Source organism: Leopardus geoffroyi, chromosome B4 (genome assembly GCF_018350155.1).
Source record: "Leopardus geoffroyi isolate Oge1 chromosome B4, O.geoffroyi_Oge1_pat1.0, whole genome shotgun sequence".
Lineage (NCBI taxonomy): Eukaryota > Metazoa > Chordata > Mammalia > Carnivora > Felidae > Leopardus > Leopardus geoffroyi.
This window is the reverse complement of record NC_059341.1, coordinates 62,907,699-62,923,981: the sequence shown is the minus strand read 5'-3', so window position 1 is coordinate 62,923,981 and position 16,283 is coordinate 62,907,699. Positions and strand designations below refer to the sequence as shown.

At 38.8% G+C, this 16,283-nt stretch overlaps 1 protein-coding gene across 2 annotated transcripts in view; it reads left to right on the top strand.

The window, feature by feature from the left end:
• Positions 1-12,211: 12,211 nt before the first annotated feature.
• ERGIC2 (ERGIC and golgi 2) overlaps positions 12,212-16,283 on the top strand; it is a 41,611-nt gene continuing 37,539 nt past the window's right edge. The window contains exon 1 of one of the 2 annotated variants that reach the window (XM_045466035.1): positions 12,212-12,341. The gene's annotated coding sequence lies outside the window, so the exon portion shown is untranslated. The remainder of the gene's footprint in view (positions 12,342-16,283) is intronic. The other variant, XM_045466036.1, reaches the window with a different exon arrangement.

Sequence of the window (16,283 nt, the reverse complement as noted above, 5' to 3'; positions counted from 1 at the left end):
TGCCATGTATATGTCATTATTTGAATACAATCATATACACTTGTACTATTTTTCTAGTTTGGTAAAAATTAGAATATACAAGCAAATGTTATTCAGTCCATATAATTCTTAATTTCCCTCACACAGAACAGTGCACTGAGCACAGTGAGATAGGAACGATCCCTCTAAGTTTCAGAATTTCAATGAACAATGGACATTTAAGGAATTATTTATCAGGCTTATCCCTTGATTTTTAAATTTTTTAGATAAAATGTTAGGATATTTCAATTGTTTACAAAGCAGTTCATCTGAACCTCAGTTAACCAATATGCTCATCTTTCTAAGTTGTAGCTAAGAATAAGGGAGAAGGAACTAAGGGAGGTCCCTGAGCCAGAAGACTGAATGAAATCCACCACAGAAATATGTAATATAGAATGAGAGCCTGTAGCAACTTTTTTTTCTTATTTTATATATTTCCACCCAAAATTTATCATTTGGTTTCCAAGATTATAGCATTCAGAAACAGAGTATAGTTCAACTTTAGGGAAGCACATATATAACCCCATGAAAGAGCAACTCATAAGGAGATAGGCAATATATTTTCTCATTCTCTCTCTGATCTTTCTTTCCCTTTCTGTCATTTCTTTGTCCTCAGCCCACACACTCTTTCAATCCTTGCTCTCTTTTGCAAATGCTACAAAGGGAAAGTATTATAAATATCCTAGTATTTGGTAAAAACTTCTTCCATGAACATTGTTCTAAACTGCCTGCATTGATTTCAATTATGCTTTTTGACAGGGTCTCTGAATGAAATGGATGATGAGATTTGCAATGGGAATTCTCTAGTTATTCCGTTAATCTATTTTGTACGATTTTTACTTTGTCTCTTGTTGAATTTCTCTCTCTTTTTTTTTTTTTTTTATCAGATTACATTAAAAGGGATTAAAGATGGGCTGTATTAAAGTGTCAGTCCTGGGGCACCTGGGTGGTTCAGTCGGTTAAGCATCTGACTTTGGCTCAGGTCATGATCTTGCAGCTTGTGACTTCGAGCTCTGCGTCAGGCTCTGTGTTGACAGCTCAGAGCCTGCACCCTGCTTTGCATTCCGTGACTCCCCTTCTCTCTCTGCTCCTTCCCTGCTCACTCTCTCTCAAGAAATAAATAAATGTTAAAAAAAAAAAATTTAAAGTGTCCTGTCTAAAGCCTTTTTTGCTTCACAGTGAGATTTGCTAGTGGTTAATTTTGGTGCTGGCACAATCTCCATTGTGACTTCCAGGGACAGTGACCTGGCGGTGGTGATACTTCAGGGCTCTGTCAGCAAAGGATATGGGACTAGCATTCTATGTACCACCTCGGGAAGCTGCCTGATTTTCCTACAAGGGTCAGAAGCTATTTGGTGCTCTCTTTTCAGCCTCAGTTGGCAATAATTTTTAAATTCTTCCATATTTAATCTTTTCTGTATTGAAGAGGCCTCTTAGACTGTTGTACTTGCCCTGCCTCTGGCTGAAAGCCAATTCAATTGAGGAAGGGCATACACTTTCTTACTTTGACCTTTGCAAGAACTCTCCTGTTTACATTGCAAGGTCAAGCTATATGTGTGCCAGATTGCAATCAACACTATGTAAATTGATACAGTTGGTATATAGCCAAATTTAAAGAAATTAGAAACCTAATCACCTAATTTTCCATGTATGTATTTAAAAATATCATTTTTGAGCCCCTACTGTGTGGCAAATAGAGGCAACCAGAAAGAAGTTTCCCTCATCTTGAGACTCTCATTACAATGGAGAATGATACACAAAGATAATTACCATTCAACATGGCAGCCTGAGAGAGAACAACCGATACTTTCTGCAGGAATGGGTGATGGTTTTGCAGAAGTAATATTTGAGCTCAAGTATTAGTTGGTTTTGTTTTGTTTTAAAGTGATACATGCCAATCACTTATGTTAAAGAAATCTGTATCAAACTATTTTCCTATCGACAACTCTACATACTCTGAATTTCTCCTGTCATTTATGTTTTTGGAAAATGTGTTCATTCTTTTTATTTTGAGAGGGAGAGAGTGTGCAAAAGAATGGGGGAAGGGCAGAGAGCGAGAGAGAGAAATATCAGTGCCGAGCCTGACGTGGGCTTAATCTCACAAACCGTGAGATCACGACCTGAGCCGAGATCAAGAGCTGGACGCTCAACTGACTGAGCCACCCAGCTGCCCCAAATGTGTTCATTCATAAGCCAGAAATTGCATGACTTCATTTCTTCTCACCACCCCCACCTTGTTCCTTTCATATGATTTTCAGCAATCTAGTTCCAGTGTTTCATACATGTTGTCAGTTCAAGAGTCAACAATGTTAAGTCTAACAAGTATCTAATTCTCACCAAAGATCAATAGTGTTTGGCACTGGTCTCGATTTCATCTTGGTCTTTGCTGTATTGTCACAAGATTATCACTCTCATTCTTCTTTTCCCTACAGATATTTATAAACTAAGAATAAATTATCAAATTGTCAAATAATGGCAACACAAACAATTGCTGGGAGCAAAACATCTAAAATCTCTTAAAAGAGGCAGAATAGGGGCCCCTGGGTGGCTAAGTCAGTGGAGCATCCAACTCTTGATTTTGGCTCAGGTTATGATCTCTCATGGTTTGTGAGTTCGAGCCCTACATGGGGCTCTGCGCTGATGGCATGGAGCCTTTTTGGGATTCTCTCTCTCTCTCTCTCTCTCTCTCTTTCTTTCTTTCGCTCTCAAAATAAACTTAACAAAAGAGGGGTACCTGGTGGCTCAGTAGGTTAAGCAACCGACTTCAGCTCAGGTCATGATTTCATGGTTCATGGATTTGAACCCCACACTGGGCTCTGCACTCACAGCACAGAGCCTGCTTCAGATCCTCTGTTTCCCTCTCTTTCTCTGCAGTTCCCCTGCTTGTGCACTCAATCTCTCTCTCTCTCTCTCTCTCTCTCTCTCTCTCTCTCTCTCTCTCTCAAAAATAAACATAAAAAAAAACTAAGAAAAAGGCAGAATATAGTGGGAGAATTTTAACAGAGGTTAAAAGCTATAGTCATTAAGACAGCAATTATAATATTGCTGCAGAGATTGACCAATGGAACAGAATACAAAAGCAAAGAACAATGCCTTTCTGCATTCTCTTAAATTGGCAAACAGTTGCATAGTATGACAATATAAATGTAATGAGAATGTGGAGCAAGCGGAATCTCCTCACTGCTGGTGGGGCTGGGGAGTAATCAGGAACTCCAGCTTTGGAAGACTGAGACATGATCAGGAAAATTGAAGATGCCAGTGTCCTCTGAGTCTGCAATTCTACCCCTAGGTGTATGCCCTAGGGAATTGTCTTCAACCATGGCTGCAATAAGATGTAAAATCTGGAGCTTTTTAAAGCTCCTGGCATGATTGTAATGTGCAGTCGGGTTTGAGACAGCATCATAGAGGAAATGAGGCAACCATGACCACTGAACATGTACAAGAATGTTTACAGAAATGTAAGTATCAGCAAAATGCTGGAATTCCGAATACCCCATATAGAAGCATGGATAATCAAAATGTAGTATACTCATGTAGGAGTAAAAAATAGAAAACAGTCCACAGGCTCTTTAGGTGAATCTTAGAAACAATGCTGAACTTAAAACACAAATTTCAAAAGACTAGGTGCCATTGTAAAGCTCAGAAACAAGCAAATTTAAACATTATTTTGCTTAGGCTTACATCATATATGGTTAAAAAAAAACAGGGAATGTAGCCCAGTATTTGGAGTAGTGGGAAGGCAGTAAGATATGCTGGAGGAACCACACACAAGTCATTTCAATGCTATTAATAATTTTCTAGTTAAGTTGAGTGGTGGCTTCATGGATATTATCTTACTTCATAACTTATATATGCTTCTGTATATATCAAATACACCATGTAAATCTACTTAAAGGCCTTTTTAAATTTTATTGCATTATTGTATATTCTTCCAGTGTTTTTGTGCAAATAAATGCAAACATGAATGCATATTTTAATTTTCTCCCATTAAACACAAGAATAACGTGTAAATTGTTCTAAACTTGCTTTTTCCACTTGATCATACAGGCTGGAGATCTTTCCATATCACTGCTTTTTAAAATATTTTTATTGAAGTATAATTACCATACAATGTTATATTAGCTTCAGGTGTACAATATAATGATTCAACAATTCTATACATTGATCAGTATATTCTGAATCTGTTTTATCTCATTCATCCCCCTCCCCAACTTAAGGCCATTTTAATTACACTAGTTCCTCAGGGTAGAACTTATCCGTCTGTCCGGTTAATTAGAATGTTCCACATACATCTAGAGCATTAAACCCTATCATTTTTCTGTGATTCCCTTTGTCTAGAACATGAATTGCTCTTGCGACTTGTATTTGCTGATGTCACTTTTAACAGTCAGCCTATTTGTTAATTTTTCTTAGTTAATGCTGGCAGTTACATTTTGTACTATCCATTCTCTTCTAGGGAAAAAGGGTTTAAAATGTGTCTGAATATCTTCTGAATGCCAGACATTACCTGATATTTCCATTGGGTTCCTTTAATTATTCAAGCTAATCTTTATGAAAATGTTTTGAATGTAATATTAATAACCCCTGGGCTATTAATATAGCCCAGGGCATAGGGATTAAGTGTTGGTTCTGAAGCCAGACTTCTTGGGTTCAAATTCCAGCTCTATCATTAATCAGTGTTATGACTGGGCAAATTAGCCTTGTTGTACTTCTAATTCCTCATCTATAAAATGGAGGTAATAAAAGAAACCTATTCATAGAGATATCCTATAGTTAAAGGCGTTCATAAATTTAAAACACTTAAAAGAGTAGCTGGCTCCTAGTAAACTTTCAATTCATGTGATTATTATCTTGTGCATTTTCCTAAAATAAAGCTTTTAAAGAAGATTCCCCACACCCTGAATCCTTTAAAAATATTTTTGTACAAAAGGGAACGATTAAAAGTTTAAAAAGTGAGCCTCAAAATCATTTTGCTAAGTGAAAGAATCCAGTTGCAAAAGACTGTAATTCCACTTACATGAAGTGTCTTAAAAATACATTTATTGAGACAGCAGAACAATGGCTATCTATGACTATGGGTGAGAGCAGGAGATAACAAAATGGGGGTGATGAAAATGTCCTAAAATTGGATTATGGCAATGATTGCACAACTCCATAAATTTTCTAAAATCATTGAATTGTACACAGCGTTTTTCAAGTAGTTTCAGAGTTCTTAATTGCTTTAATAACTTTTATCAGGATGGGTCAAATCTGATTAAACTCTGATAGTTGAATGTGGCCAAAATCCAGCAATAAACTGTTACATGTGGCAGGAAGAGACTGTCATATATTACTTGGGGAAAGGTTGATTTTATTAAGACTTGCTCTTTGAGAATATAAGTACCTATATATCTTTTCAGTTACTCATTTCTTTATGTCTCCACGTCTTTTTCAATAATTCTCTTTCTTATCCCTAAAGGATTTAATTGGGGAATGACATCAGGCTACCTTAATAGCTTTCTGTGTGCCAACTACTTTACATTAATTCATTTAATTCTAAGCCCAATCGTATCAGAAAGGCATCATCTCTCCCATTTTACCAATGAGGAGATTGAAGCAAGAGACGTTAAGTGATTTGTTTTATATTAAAAATTTTTAATGTTTATTTATTATTGAGAGAGCATGAGCATGTTTAAACAGCTAGTTTCACAGCAGAATTAGTGCATAGGTTTTGATGATTGCAGACCTTAATCACCACATGACAACGATGAGTGTTTTCAGAGGACAATACTAGTGTACGTGTGGAGTTTGAACTAGGGAAATGACACTGGAAGCAGGGAGATACTGGAATGGGGCCAGCTTCGTGCACACACTTGGACATGTGAATGAAAATAAAATGTAGAGGTAAAAATAAGGCTTATATGTAATAGGGAGGTTCTGTTGTCAGAGGTCAAAAATAGTGAAAATTTCTTTGAATCCATTAGGAATTTCTTGCCAGATGCTAATTAAAAAGACTTTACTGCAATAGCTTGAAGGATTATTCTCTTCCCTAAATGAAGTCGGAAACTAGGAGGCAGCTCTACAGCTATGATAGCCTGAGGCTTTTTCTGTCTTCCTTCTCCATCATCTTCAGTGTATGAATTCAATCCATAAGCCATAAAATTGTTGCTGGGGTCAGGCCATCACACCCACATTCCAAGCAGAGAAGAGGGAAGGTAAGGAGAAAAGAGAACAAATGGCTTTCATAAAAGTCCTACTCAGGGGCGCCTGGGTGGCTCAGTTGGTTGGGCGTCCGACTTCTGCTCAGGTCATGATCTCACGGTCTGTGAGTTTGAGCCCCGCGTCGGGGTCTGTGCTGATAGCTCAGAGCCTGGAGCCTGTTACGGATTCTGTGTCTCCCTCTCTCTCTGATCCTCCCCTGTTCATGCTCTGTCTCTGTCTCAAAAATAAATAAATGTTAAAAAAAAAAAAAAAGTCCTACTCAATGACTTTTACTTACATATCTGCCCACCCTGCTTGACAAGCTTGTGAATGTAGTTCTTCATTTGAGTTTATTGTCCAGGGTTCTGGAACTAAATGAGAAAAGAGTATTTAGGCAACCAGAAGTCTCCCCCACTTCCTAATTATCATACATTGCTTTTAATTTTACTTAATTTTAATTTACACCTTTTAAAGAAATAAATGCAAAGAAATAGTGCTAATTAAAAAAAAATACTGTGGTTGTATAAAGCAAAAAGTATAATTTTTTTAAATGTTTATTTTTGAGAAAGAGAGCATGAGTGGGGGAGAGGCGAGAGAGAGGAAGACACAGAATCCAAAGCAGGCTCCAGGCTCTGAGCTATCAGCACAGAGCCGGACACGGGGCTCAAACCACAAATCATGAGATCATGACCTGAGTCGAAGTTGGACACTCAACTGACTGAGCCACCCAGGGTCCCAAAATATAATTCTTTATTTCCCTGCTGTCCTTGTCCCATTTCCTCTTAATGTTTATAAAGTCCAGAAGATATTATATAACAATAGGAGTATAAGAATGAAATAACAGAGAATAGAGAAATTAAGAAAATAAGAAAACTTCCTAGAACCGAAGGACATGAGTTGTCAGGCTGAAATGAGCCACTGGATACACTGCACACCAATGAAGACGTGGATCCATATCAGACACATCACTGAAATTTAAGAGTACTAAGGACAAGAAAATGATGTAAGATTTCGGAGAAAAAGAGGCCTCACACAATGGGTCAGGGATCTGAGTGGCTTTAAACTTCTCATTGGGAACATTTAAAGCAAATTTTACTATGGGGACCTCTCCACTGGACTTCTTAAGTATGCCTGTGACAGAACTGCATTTTCCTGAAGGATGATCCAAGAGAGAACGAGGAGGAAGGCACACTGTCCATTATGGCCTTTGCTAGCGCATTTAAAGCTTTATCATAATTAAATCTTTTCAATTTTTCCCTGACAAATCTCATAGCTTAACTGAATCAAAACTATTTGTTTGGTGTATAGACAAAAAGAAAAATATGGGAATGGTACTAATCTCCCAGCCTCATATTTTTCCACCTTTTGCCTCCAAAGGGAAGACTCCAATGGATTCCTATGCGTTCAACATGGAGTTGGCTTATGACAGACTGATGTTAGTGGTTTCTCCTAACTCAGGCTCAGCGATCTGCAACACTGCTATTATGGAAATACCAAGGGGGATCGGTGTGTTCTAGAACATCACCCTTATAGGATGGAAGTGATATCCATTGGGCAGCAGCCCCAATCCGTGTCAAAGACTCCGATCTTTAAGGGGGTTCCCCCCATTGTAAATACCCTCCATTAGAGGAAAATCAACTCCTGACCAAGCTTACTCCCTCAAATCCTACTTCAGGAGGAAGTGTGTGTAGGGTAAGGGAGAATGCTTATGTCTCACTGGCTTCTTTCCTTCTAAGACCCAGACAGAAAGGAGAGGCCCTTACTACTGATGGCTCAACTGTCCTTTACTTAGGAAAACAAGTTTAACAAACAAAAGAATTTGCCAAGTTAGGTTCTTTTGAACAGTGATAATAAGGTATATATTTTTTAGTCAAAGCATCTCTATCCTGACCATATATTATTTATATATTTAGATGTTCATGTATTTTTGACCTGATATGAAAATTACCTTGTAGGGACACATCCCATATATAGGATGGAAATTATTTCATTTTTTTAGCTCAACATCAATGTTAGATAATTATACCATAAAATGGAAAAATATCTTCTGCTCTGCTCAATTGAAAGTTGATTGTTTTTTTCTCTCATAGCATACTGTTATTTCCCCCTTTTTATGTACTTATGCCAGTTTGCCCATGTACATAAAAATTATACAAACATAAAGGCACACAGATACAAATGTACTTGCTCCTAGATATTCTCTTCCAAAGTTCATCTGGATTTATGAACTTATAAATATTAACATCAACAGGTGAAAATTAGGTAGTGATTGTTATAGGGGTTATCAGACATTTGGTCTGGAAAGAAATTTGACTTTGAAAGCTTTTGGATAAGACACATATGCAGATAGCCTGACTCCTGAAGGCATCTGAGTTTGATGGGTGATAAAGCTTGCAGACATTTCTATTTATGTCATATTATTGAAATCAAAATTTGGGGGCACCTGGATGACTCAGTCATTTAAGTGTCCAGGTCTTGATTTCGGCTCAGGCCATGATCTTGTGGTTCATGGGTTCAAGCCCCTAGTTGGACTCTGCACTATCTGTGTGGAGCCTGTTTGGAATTCTCTCTCTCTCTCTCTCTCTCTCTCTCTCTCTCTCAGAATAAATAAAAATAAAAATAAAAGATTTTGGGGCACCTGGGTGGCTCAGTCGATTAAGTGACTGACTTCGGCTCAGGTCATGATCTTGTGGTTTGTGAGTTCAAGCCGTGTGTCAGGCTCTGTGGGTACAGCTCAGAGCCTGGAGCCTGCTTTAGATTCTGTCTCCCTCTCTGCCCCTCTCCTGTTCACACCCCATCTCTCCCTTTCCCTCTCTCTCTCAAAAATAAATAAACATCAAATAAATAAATATATAAATAAATAAATAAATAAAAGATTTAAAATAAATTTTGCCTACCTACAGTATGAGAGTTAAATATGCTGTCTCTTTTTAACTTAAAGTATTTATTACATTATGACCTAGGCACTTATATAAAGAATTTCATCTGCTATTAGAAGGAAATTAGTAATGTTTTTTTTTTCAACGTTTATTTTTTTTTGGGACAGAGAGAGCCAGAGCATGAACGGGGGAGGGGCAGAGAGAGAGGGAGACACAGAATCAGAAACAGGCTCCAGGCTCTGAGCCATCAGCCCAGAGCCCGACACGGGGCTCGAACTCACGGACCGCAAGATCGTGACCTGGCTGAAGTCGGACGCTTAACTGACTGCGCCACCCAGGCGCCCCGGAAATTAATAATGTTTTTAAAAGCTTTAGGAAATAGGGGCACCTGGGTGGCTCAGTCGATTAAGTGACTGACTTCGGCTCAGGTCATGATCTTGCGGTTTGTGAGTTCATGCCCTGTGTCAGGCTCTGTGGGTACAGCTCAGAATTTGGAGCCTGCTTCAGATTCTGTCTCCTTCTCTCTGCTCCTCCCCTGCTCACATTCTGTCTCTCTCTCAAAAATAAATAAATATTTAAAAAATAAAAGCTTTAAGAAATATAAAAGAGCTACAATTTATTTTAAAATATTGAGAGTTCACAAAAAACAGCTAATCAAATAGATGAGACAATACATCTATGATGCAAAGATGAAAAATATTAGTGAAAGAATGTTTGGAAATGAAAAGCAAAATACCAACTCAAATGTTGTAATCAATGGAGAGAATATTATGCAAAATCTGTATTTCAGCTGGATGTTTTTGTGTTGAAATTTATTGAAGACCATAATAAAAAATGTTGCATACACATAATACATTATTAATAACTATTAAAATAAATAGTTTACTACTAACTGTTAAGATAAATGACACCAGCCACGGTCATATATTTGTTTTTGGGCTGATTATTTGGTAACTGTATACCCCAATGTAGTATGAATTCCACAAGAATTGTCTGCTTTGTCACTAGGTCATGTTCTGTACTTAACATACCACTTGTCATATAGAAGGTACTCAGCGAATCTTTGATACATGAATGGCCAGGCCACAGGTTTAATTGAGTGATCTATGGTCCCTATGATCTATTATTAGTCATACTGAAATGTTGCACAATGCTTTATAGATATTGGTGGTAAGTCTACTGAAACAGAGATATTAAATGGCAGATAGTGCCACTATAAACATACTGAAAATATTTATCCATTAGCTGACGTACCAAGTTTAAACTTGGCACATGAAAAATGATTTTTAAGTCCTAACTTGGTAGGTGATAAAATTATTTAAGAGTGTAAAGCACAATGTTTGAAAATGTAAGTACACAATTTGAGTATAACATTGATAATCATGTATAATAGAAGCAAGTAAAAATGAAGGCACCTGGTGTATAGCACGAAACTGAGAACAGTTTTATAAAAGGAACTGTCTGATCATGAGGACTGGTAGTTAGTAAGAAGGGGGAGGAGACACAGGATTCTAAACTGATTGAATCTAATGTTAGTGGTACCCTTGACTTTCCTACGCAAAGAAGAGATGAAATAGCTTTGGGGATAAAAAGATCCACTTGGAATATATCGAATTTGAGGTGTTTGTGGGGCATTCGTATATCTATCTATCTATCTATCTATCTATCTATCTTAATTTTACTAACTTGCTAAAACTTTTACTCAAACTATAAAGAAAAAAAAAAAGCAACATGAAAACACCTTTTGAGCATCTGTACAAATACAGGTTATTTAGGGGCGCCTGGATGGCTCAGTCAGTTATGCATCCGACTTCGGTTCAGGTCGTGATTTCGTGGTTTGTGGGTTTGAGCCCTGCTTTGGGCTCTGTGCTGACATCTCAGAGCCTGGAGCCTGCTTTGGATTCTGTGTCTTTCTCTCTTTGCCCCTCCCCACTTGTTGCATGCACTCTCTCTGCCTCTCCCTGTCTCTCTCAAAAATAAACATTAAAATAAATTTTAAAAAAAAGTACAGGTTGTTTAGCATCAGTTTAAATCCCCAATTTAAAACCTATTTCCTAATTCTCTTCTGCAGGTAATATATAATGTAATGTTTTTGTGTTAAGCAAATTGTTTCACAGATATAACACCCACCACCAATAACATAGGATTAAGTATTCACCTCACTTTGAAGTTAAGCTGAGTTTCAATCTTCAGGGGAAATTAATTTTGTCTTCATTTGGTAGTCTGGAAAATGGTGAGTTGTTTTTTAAATAAAGAGGATCAAACTAGTCAGTTTTGCTATACCGGGAATTCCAACTCTTAGGGGTCAGCCGTTATCGTGAAAGCAGACTCCTCTGGAGACCAGGGACCAGATGTAACTAAGTGAACAACAGCTAGCTTCCATGCAAGCAAGAGCCCATATAATCTTAGACCCACAAAGAAGGAAGGTCTGCTGGTACCTTTGTGGCTAAGGTAAAGAAACAGTTTAGATATTTATTAACTCACTTAGATCTCATAACAACCACATGAAATTATTATTATCGCGTCATTTTTCAGATAAGGAAACGAGATGAAATAATGTGCCCATAAATGGTTGAACCGGAATTTTAACCCAGGAAATCCTAGTTAAAATTTAGCACCAGTTCCTAAAGCTCTAAGTTCTTACCCACTACAGTAAGCTTCTTCTTAAATATGTGAAGGACTAACCCTGACATGAAAAGTCTGGAAATGAAATTGCATCAGTGGAAACACTTTATCTGCTTTTATATTCTGGGATAGTTTCAATTTAGTGAAATTTCGTTTGAAAAAGGGAGTCTAAATGTTCTTGACGTGAGGAAATGAGGCCAATACAGAAGTCACAAAACATGATGCAGATTGTACTGATACGCATTAGGGTTGCAAATGATAAAACCTGTGCCCAAGTCTGTCATTAGTGATGAAGCACTCTATGAGGCGTTGAGATTCATTCTGTGGCCCCTAAGTGTCATTACAAAGGTAACCCATTCCTTCCCGGAGAAGCTGATTCCTTATTGGCCACGTGGTTACACCTAAAATACATTTCAACCTCTGTTCTGTTTAGCCACACCCCTTTCATATCGACCACACCTGTTGATTCACAAAGCGCTCCGTAAGCAATGTGAATATCGCGAGAACTCTACATTGTCTCCCATCTGACGTTTTCAGCGGTGGGTGTCGCTTTTGTTCTCGCGATATTTTCGGGTGAACGGGAGCCCGGCGGCCCGGGCTTCTGCGAAACATGGCGGTCGGCTGGTACCATAACACAAGGTAAAATACTGAAAGCCCGCCGGGTGATGTTCTCCCGATTGTTCCAAGGCTGTTCCGGTAGTGAATGCGGTTAAGGGGGCTGAGAGTCTGTCATGGGGTTGGTCCCCTGTCTTCATCACTGTCTTTTGGAGAGAGGGCCGGACTGGGGAGCCGCTCCACCTCCCCCGGGGGCGTTACTGGCAGGACCCTGGGCAGCGCAGCGCGGGGGAGCTCCCCTCTTCTCAGTCCGGTATCTGTGCACTGTCTTGCAACCGGAAGGAATTTAAGTGCTTCTCCGATAGCTGCTAACCCTGACCCATTGCTTCTCGCTGTGCCCTGTGCCCCGGTGGCTCCTCTCGTCCTCAGGGAGAAAGGTCCCGCGTTGTGAAGACCAGCCGGATCGTGTCCCTATCTTCCCGGGTGTCTGGCTCCCCACCCCCATTCAGACCAATACCAAATTCTTGGCAGCAGGTTGCTCTCTTTCAGAAAGACCGAGGTCTTGGCCTCGTCTCCAGAGTTTCGCACGCCGCCTGGGGTAATGAGAAAGGGGCAGGTCTGGCAAGATACTTTAGGAGAGACTGGTCTGAGTGTAACTACTTTTCTTAAACCCTCGAGGTTTAAGAAACCCTCGGAAGGTAACTTGTCAATTCGTGGTAGAGAATAGCCTTGGATATAGGTTATATATAGAATTGATAGGTCATTGTTTGAGAAAACATGTTTAGGTAACTTTTGTATTTGGGATTTAGTGCCCTCGAACTTCATGCAAAGTTACATAATGTCTGTTAAAATGTTGCAAGACTGGCTTTCAGAGGCAATTAAAGATACCTTTAAAAACAGGAGTTATTAATATGTTTGAAGTTGTATTTAAGTAATTGCCTAGCCTGATACATAAACTCTGGTATATCGCCATCAAAAGAAATGAACTAGGGTTGTTCACTGAAAAATTCAGGAGGTTTGCTTGCTTTGTTTATTGATATCTTTAAATTGGTGCAGTTATTCCAGTTCGAAAAACATGAAAAAAAAATAAATTTCATTGTTTTGGGAGGAGGAAGAGAGGAGTTTTGTTTTGCTTTTTTTTTTTGATAGTAAACTGTAGTACACAACTGAGTCGAAATGGCTTGAGGGTACAGATCATAAAAATATATCAAGATTGAAAGATCTCTCAAAGGAAATCAGGCGTCTCCTGGAACATCAAAAAAGAATTAGAAGAAAAAATTTTATTTTATTTAGGGGTTAATGGTTTAATTGGAAGAAATGGTGAAACTTATTTTTAATAGACATTACCTTAGGCAGTCTAGCAGCTAACAAATCCTATTTAACAGTTTTTCTGTATTTATTCTGTTTCTGCCTTTTAATGTCACAATAGGCAAGTTAACCTCTTTGTGTCTTAGTTTCCTTATCTGCAAAATGGGAATAAGAATAATAATACCTAACTCTATAAGGTAGTTGGTGAGGATTAAATGAGTTAAAATATGCAAAGCACTTAGAACAATGCCTGGCATATAGTTAGCATGCATTAAATGTTAGCTCTTCTTATTTTAACATTTCTGTTTCCTAACTTCTGTAGTTACTTAAGATGTTACTGGGGCGCCTGGGTGGCTCAGTCGGTTAAGCATCCGACTTCGGCTCAGGTCATGATCTCACGGTCGGTGAGTTCGAGACCCGCGTCGGGCTCTGTGCTGGCAGCTCATAGCCTGGAGCCTGCTTCGGATTCTGTGTCTCCCTCTCTCTCTGGCCCTCCCCCGTTCATGCTCTGTCTCTCTCTGTCTCAAAAATAAACATTAAAAAAATTTTTTTAAAAAGATGTTACCTTGGTACTTAGTCAAATTAAAGACTGAAGAAGACACTTTTTTTTTTTTTTTTGATGTTTGTTTATTTTTGAGAGTGCAGGTGGGGGGGGGCAGGCAAAGAGAGGGGGACTGAGAATCCAAGCTCTGCGCTGACAGGCTGACAGCAGCAAGCCCGAAGAACGGGGCTTCTTCAAACTGCATCAGGACCTGAGCCCATGTCATTGCTCAACTGACTGAGCCACCCAGGTGCCCCCGAAGAAGACACTTTTTAAAGTAATTTCTTTCTGATCCCTAAAGTGATTAAACACTCTTCTTTTATGTGGTTAATATGTCTTTAAACTCCATCTTCCAGTTGCTTGCTTTCTTAAGCTCTTATCCTCTATTAATTGCTGAGGTACAAATTGCTCCTTTCTACTACATATGGTCTCATTACAGTCTAGGTCAGTACTTCTGCTCTTGGTGCTAGTTAACCCATTCTCCTTGCATTCGGAGATACTCGTTCTGTTATAAATGTATTTCTCCTGTCCCTGACCTTTTTCTACTTCAGTTTTGTATACTTTTTTAAAAAAAAGTTTATTTGTTTTTGACAGAGAGCGTGAGTGGGGGAGGGGCAGAGAGAGAGAGGGAGAGAGAGAATCCCAAGCAGGCTTTTTACTGTCAGGGCAGAGCCCCATGTGGGGCTTGAACCCGCATGTGAGATCATGACCTGAGCCGAAACCAAGAGTCAGATCCTTAACTGACTAAGCCACACAGGCGTCCCTCAATTTTGTACACTTTGAGCCAGTAGTTAGTATACTCAGTGTATTATTTGAGGAGGATTATATTTGTCCTTGCTTCACATTGCTACTAGGCACTTCCAAATTGTGTTGCCATCACTCTACAGTCTCTTCTCTTAGCTTTTCTATCACTTTATATCATCTTCATTATCTTCGTGATATTAACGTCAGATACTATCCCACTTTCCTCAAAGACTTAAACATAAATTTCAAGTATCCTACAAATGTTTGTATTTCTTTTGAGAATTAGAAACATTTATCAAATGACTCATTTTTATCTTGGTTAGAAACTGTGAGGTAGCCCTTATGCCTCCCTCCCTCCTTTTAAAGTAAAATATAATAGAGGATTCTGTGATGCTGAGGATTTTTTCAAAATTGTCACAGCTAATAAGGGCCTAGGTAGTAACCCAAGTTTTTCTGATCACAAAATTCATATTTATACCACCTTACTCAGCTTCCAAGTATACTTTTTTAAAAATAACTTTGAAGGTTATTACATTTATTTGAATTATGTTGGGGTAAACAATTTTTTTTTTTTTTTTTCAACGTTTATTTATTTTTGGGACAGAGAGAGACAGAGCATGAACGGGGGAGGGGCAGAGAGAGGGAGACACAGAATCGGAAACAGGCTCCAGGCTCTGAGCCATCAGCCCAGAGCCTGACGCGGGGCTCGAACTCACGGACCGCGAGATCGTGACCTGGCTGAAGTCGGACGCTTAACCGACTGCGCCACCCAGGCGCCCCGGGGTAAACAATTTTAAGAATAACAAGAACTCTTGTAAAAGGTCTAAGTTGTAAAGTGAAAAGAATTAAGTACTTTTGGGTGATAGTATTTGTCAATTGAAACTAAGTTATCTTTCATAAAAAATTTTTAGTGTAAAGTATTCTAATGCAATATAATCAAATAATTTAAAGTTATAGATAAGTAGTTTTGCTTTTTGTTTCTGAAGCTTGTTGATGGCCTGGATAATATCTGTTTTGTGTCCTTTCTCATTCTTTTTAATGGCTTGTATTAGTTTCACGGGGCTGCTCTCACAAATTCCCATAAACTGGATGGCTTAAAAACGTCGACATTTATTATCTCACAGTTCTGGAGGCCAGCAGACGGAAATCAAGGTCTTGGCAAAGCCATGTTCCCTCTGGCTGTTCTAGGAAAGAACCTTCCTTGCGTCCTGTAGCACCTGGGTACTCCTTGGCTCTTCTTGGCTCCTAGATGCATCACTCTTATCTCTGCCGCTGTCTTCACGTGGCATTCTCTCCTGGTTGTGTCTCTTCAAATGGACTTCTGATAAGAACAAGAGTCATTGGATTTTGGGCCACCCTAATCCAGTTGATCTCATCTTAACTAATTACATCTTCAAAGATTCAACTACCATATTTCCACATAAGGTCCATTC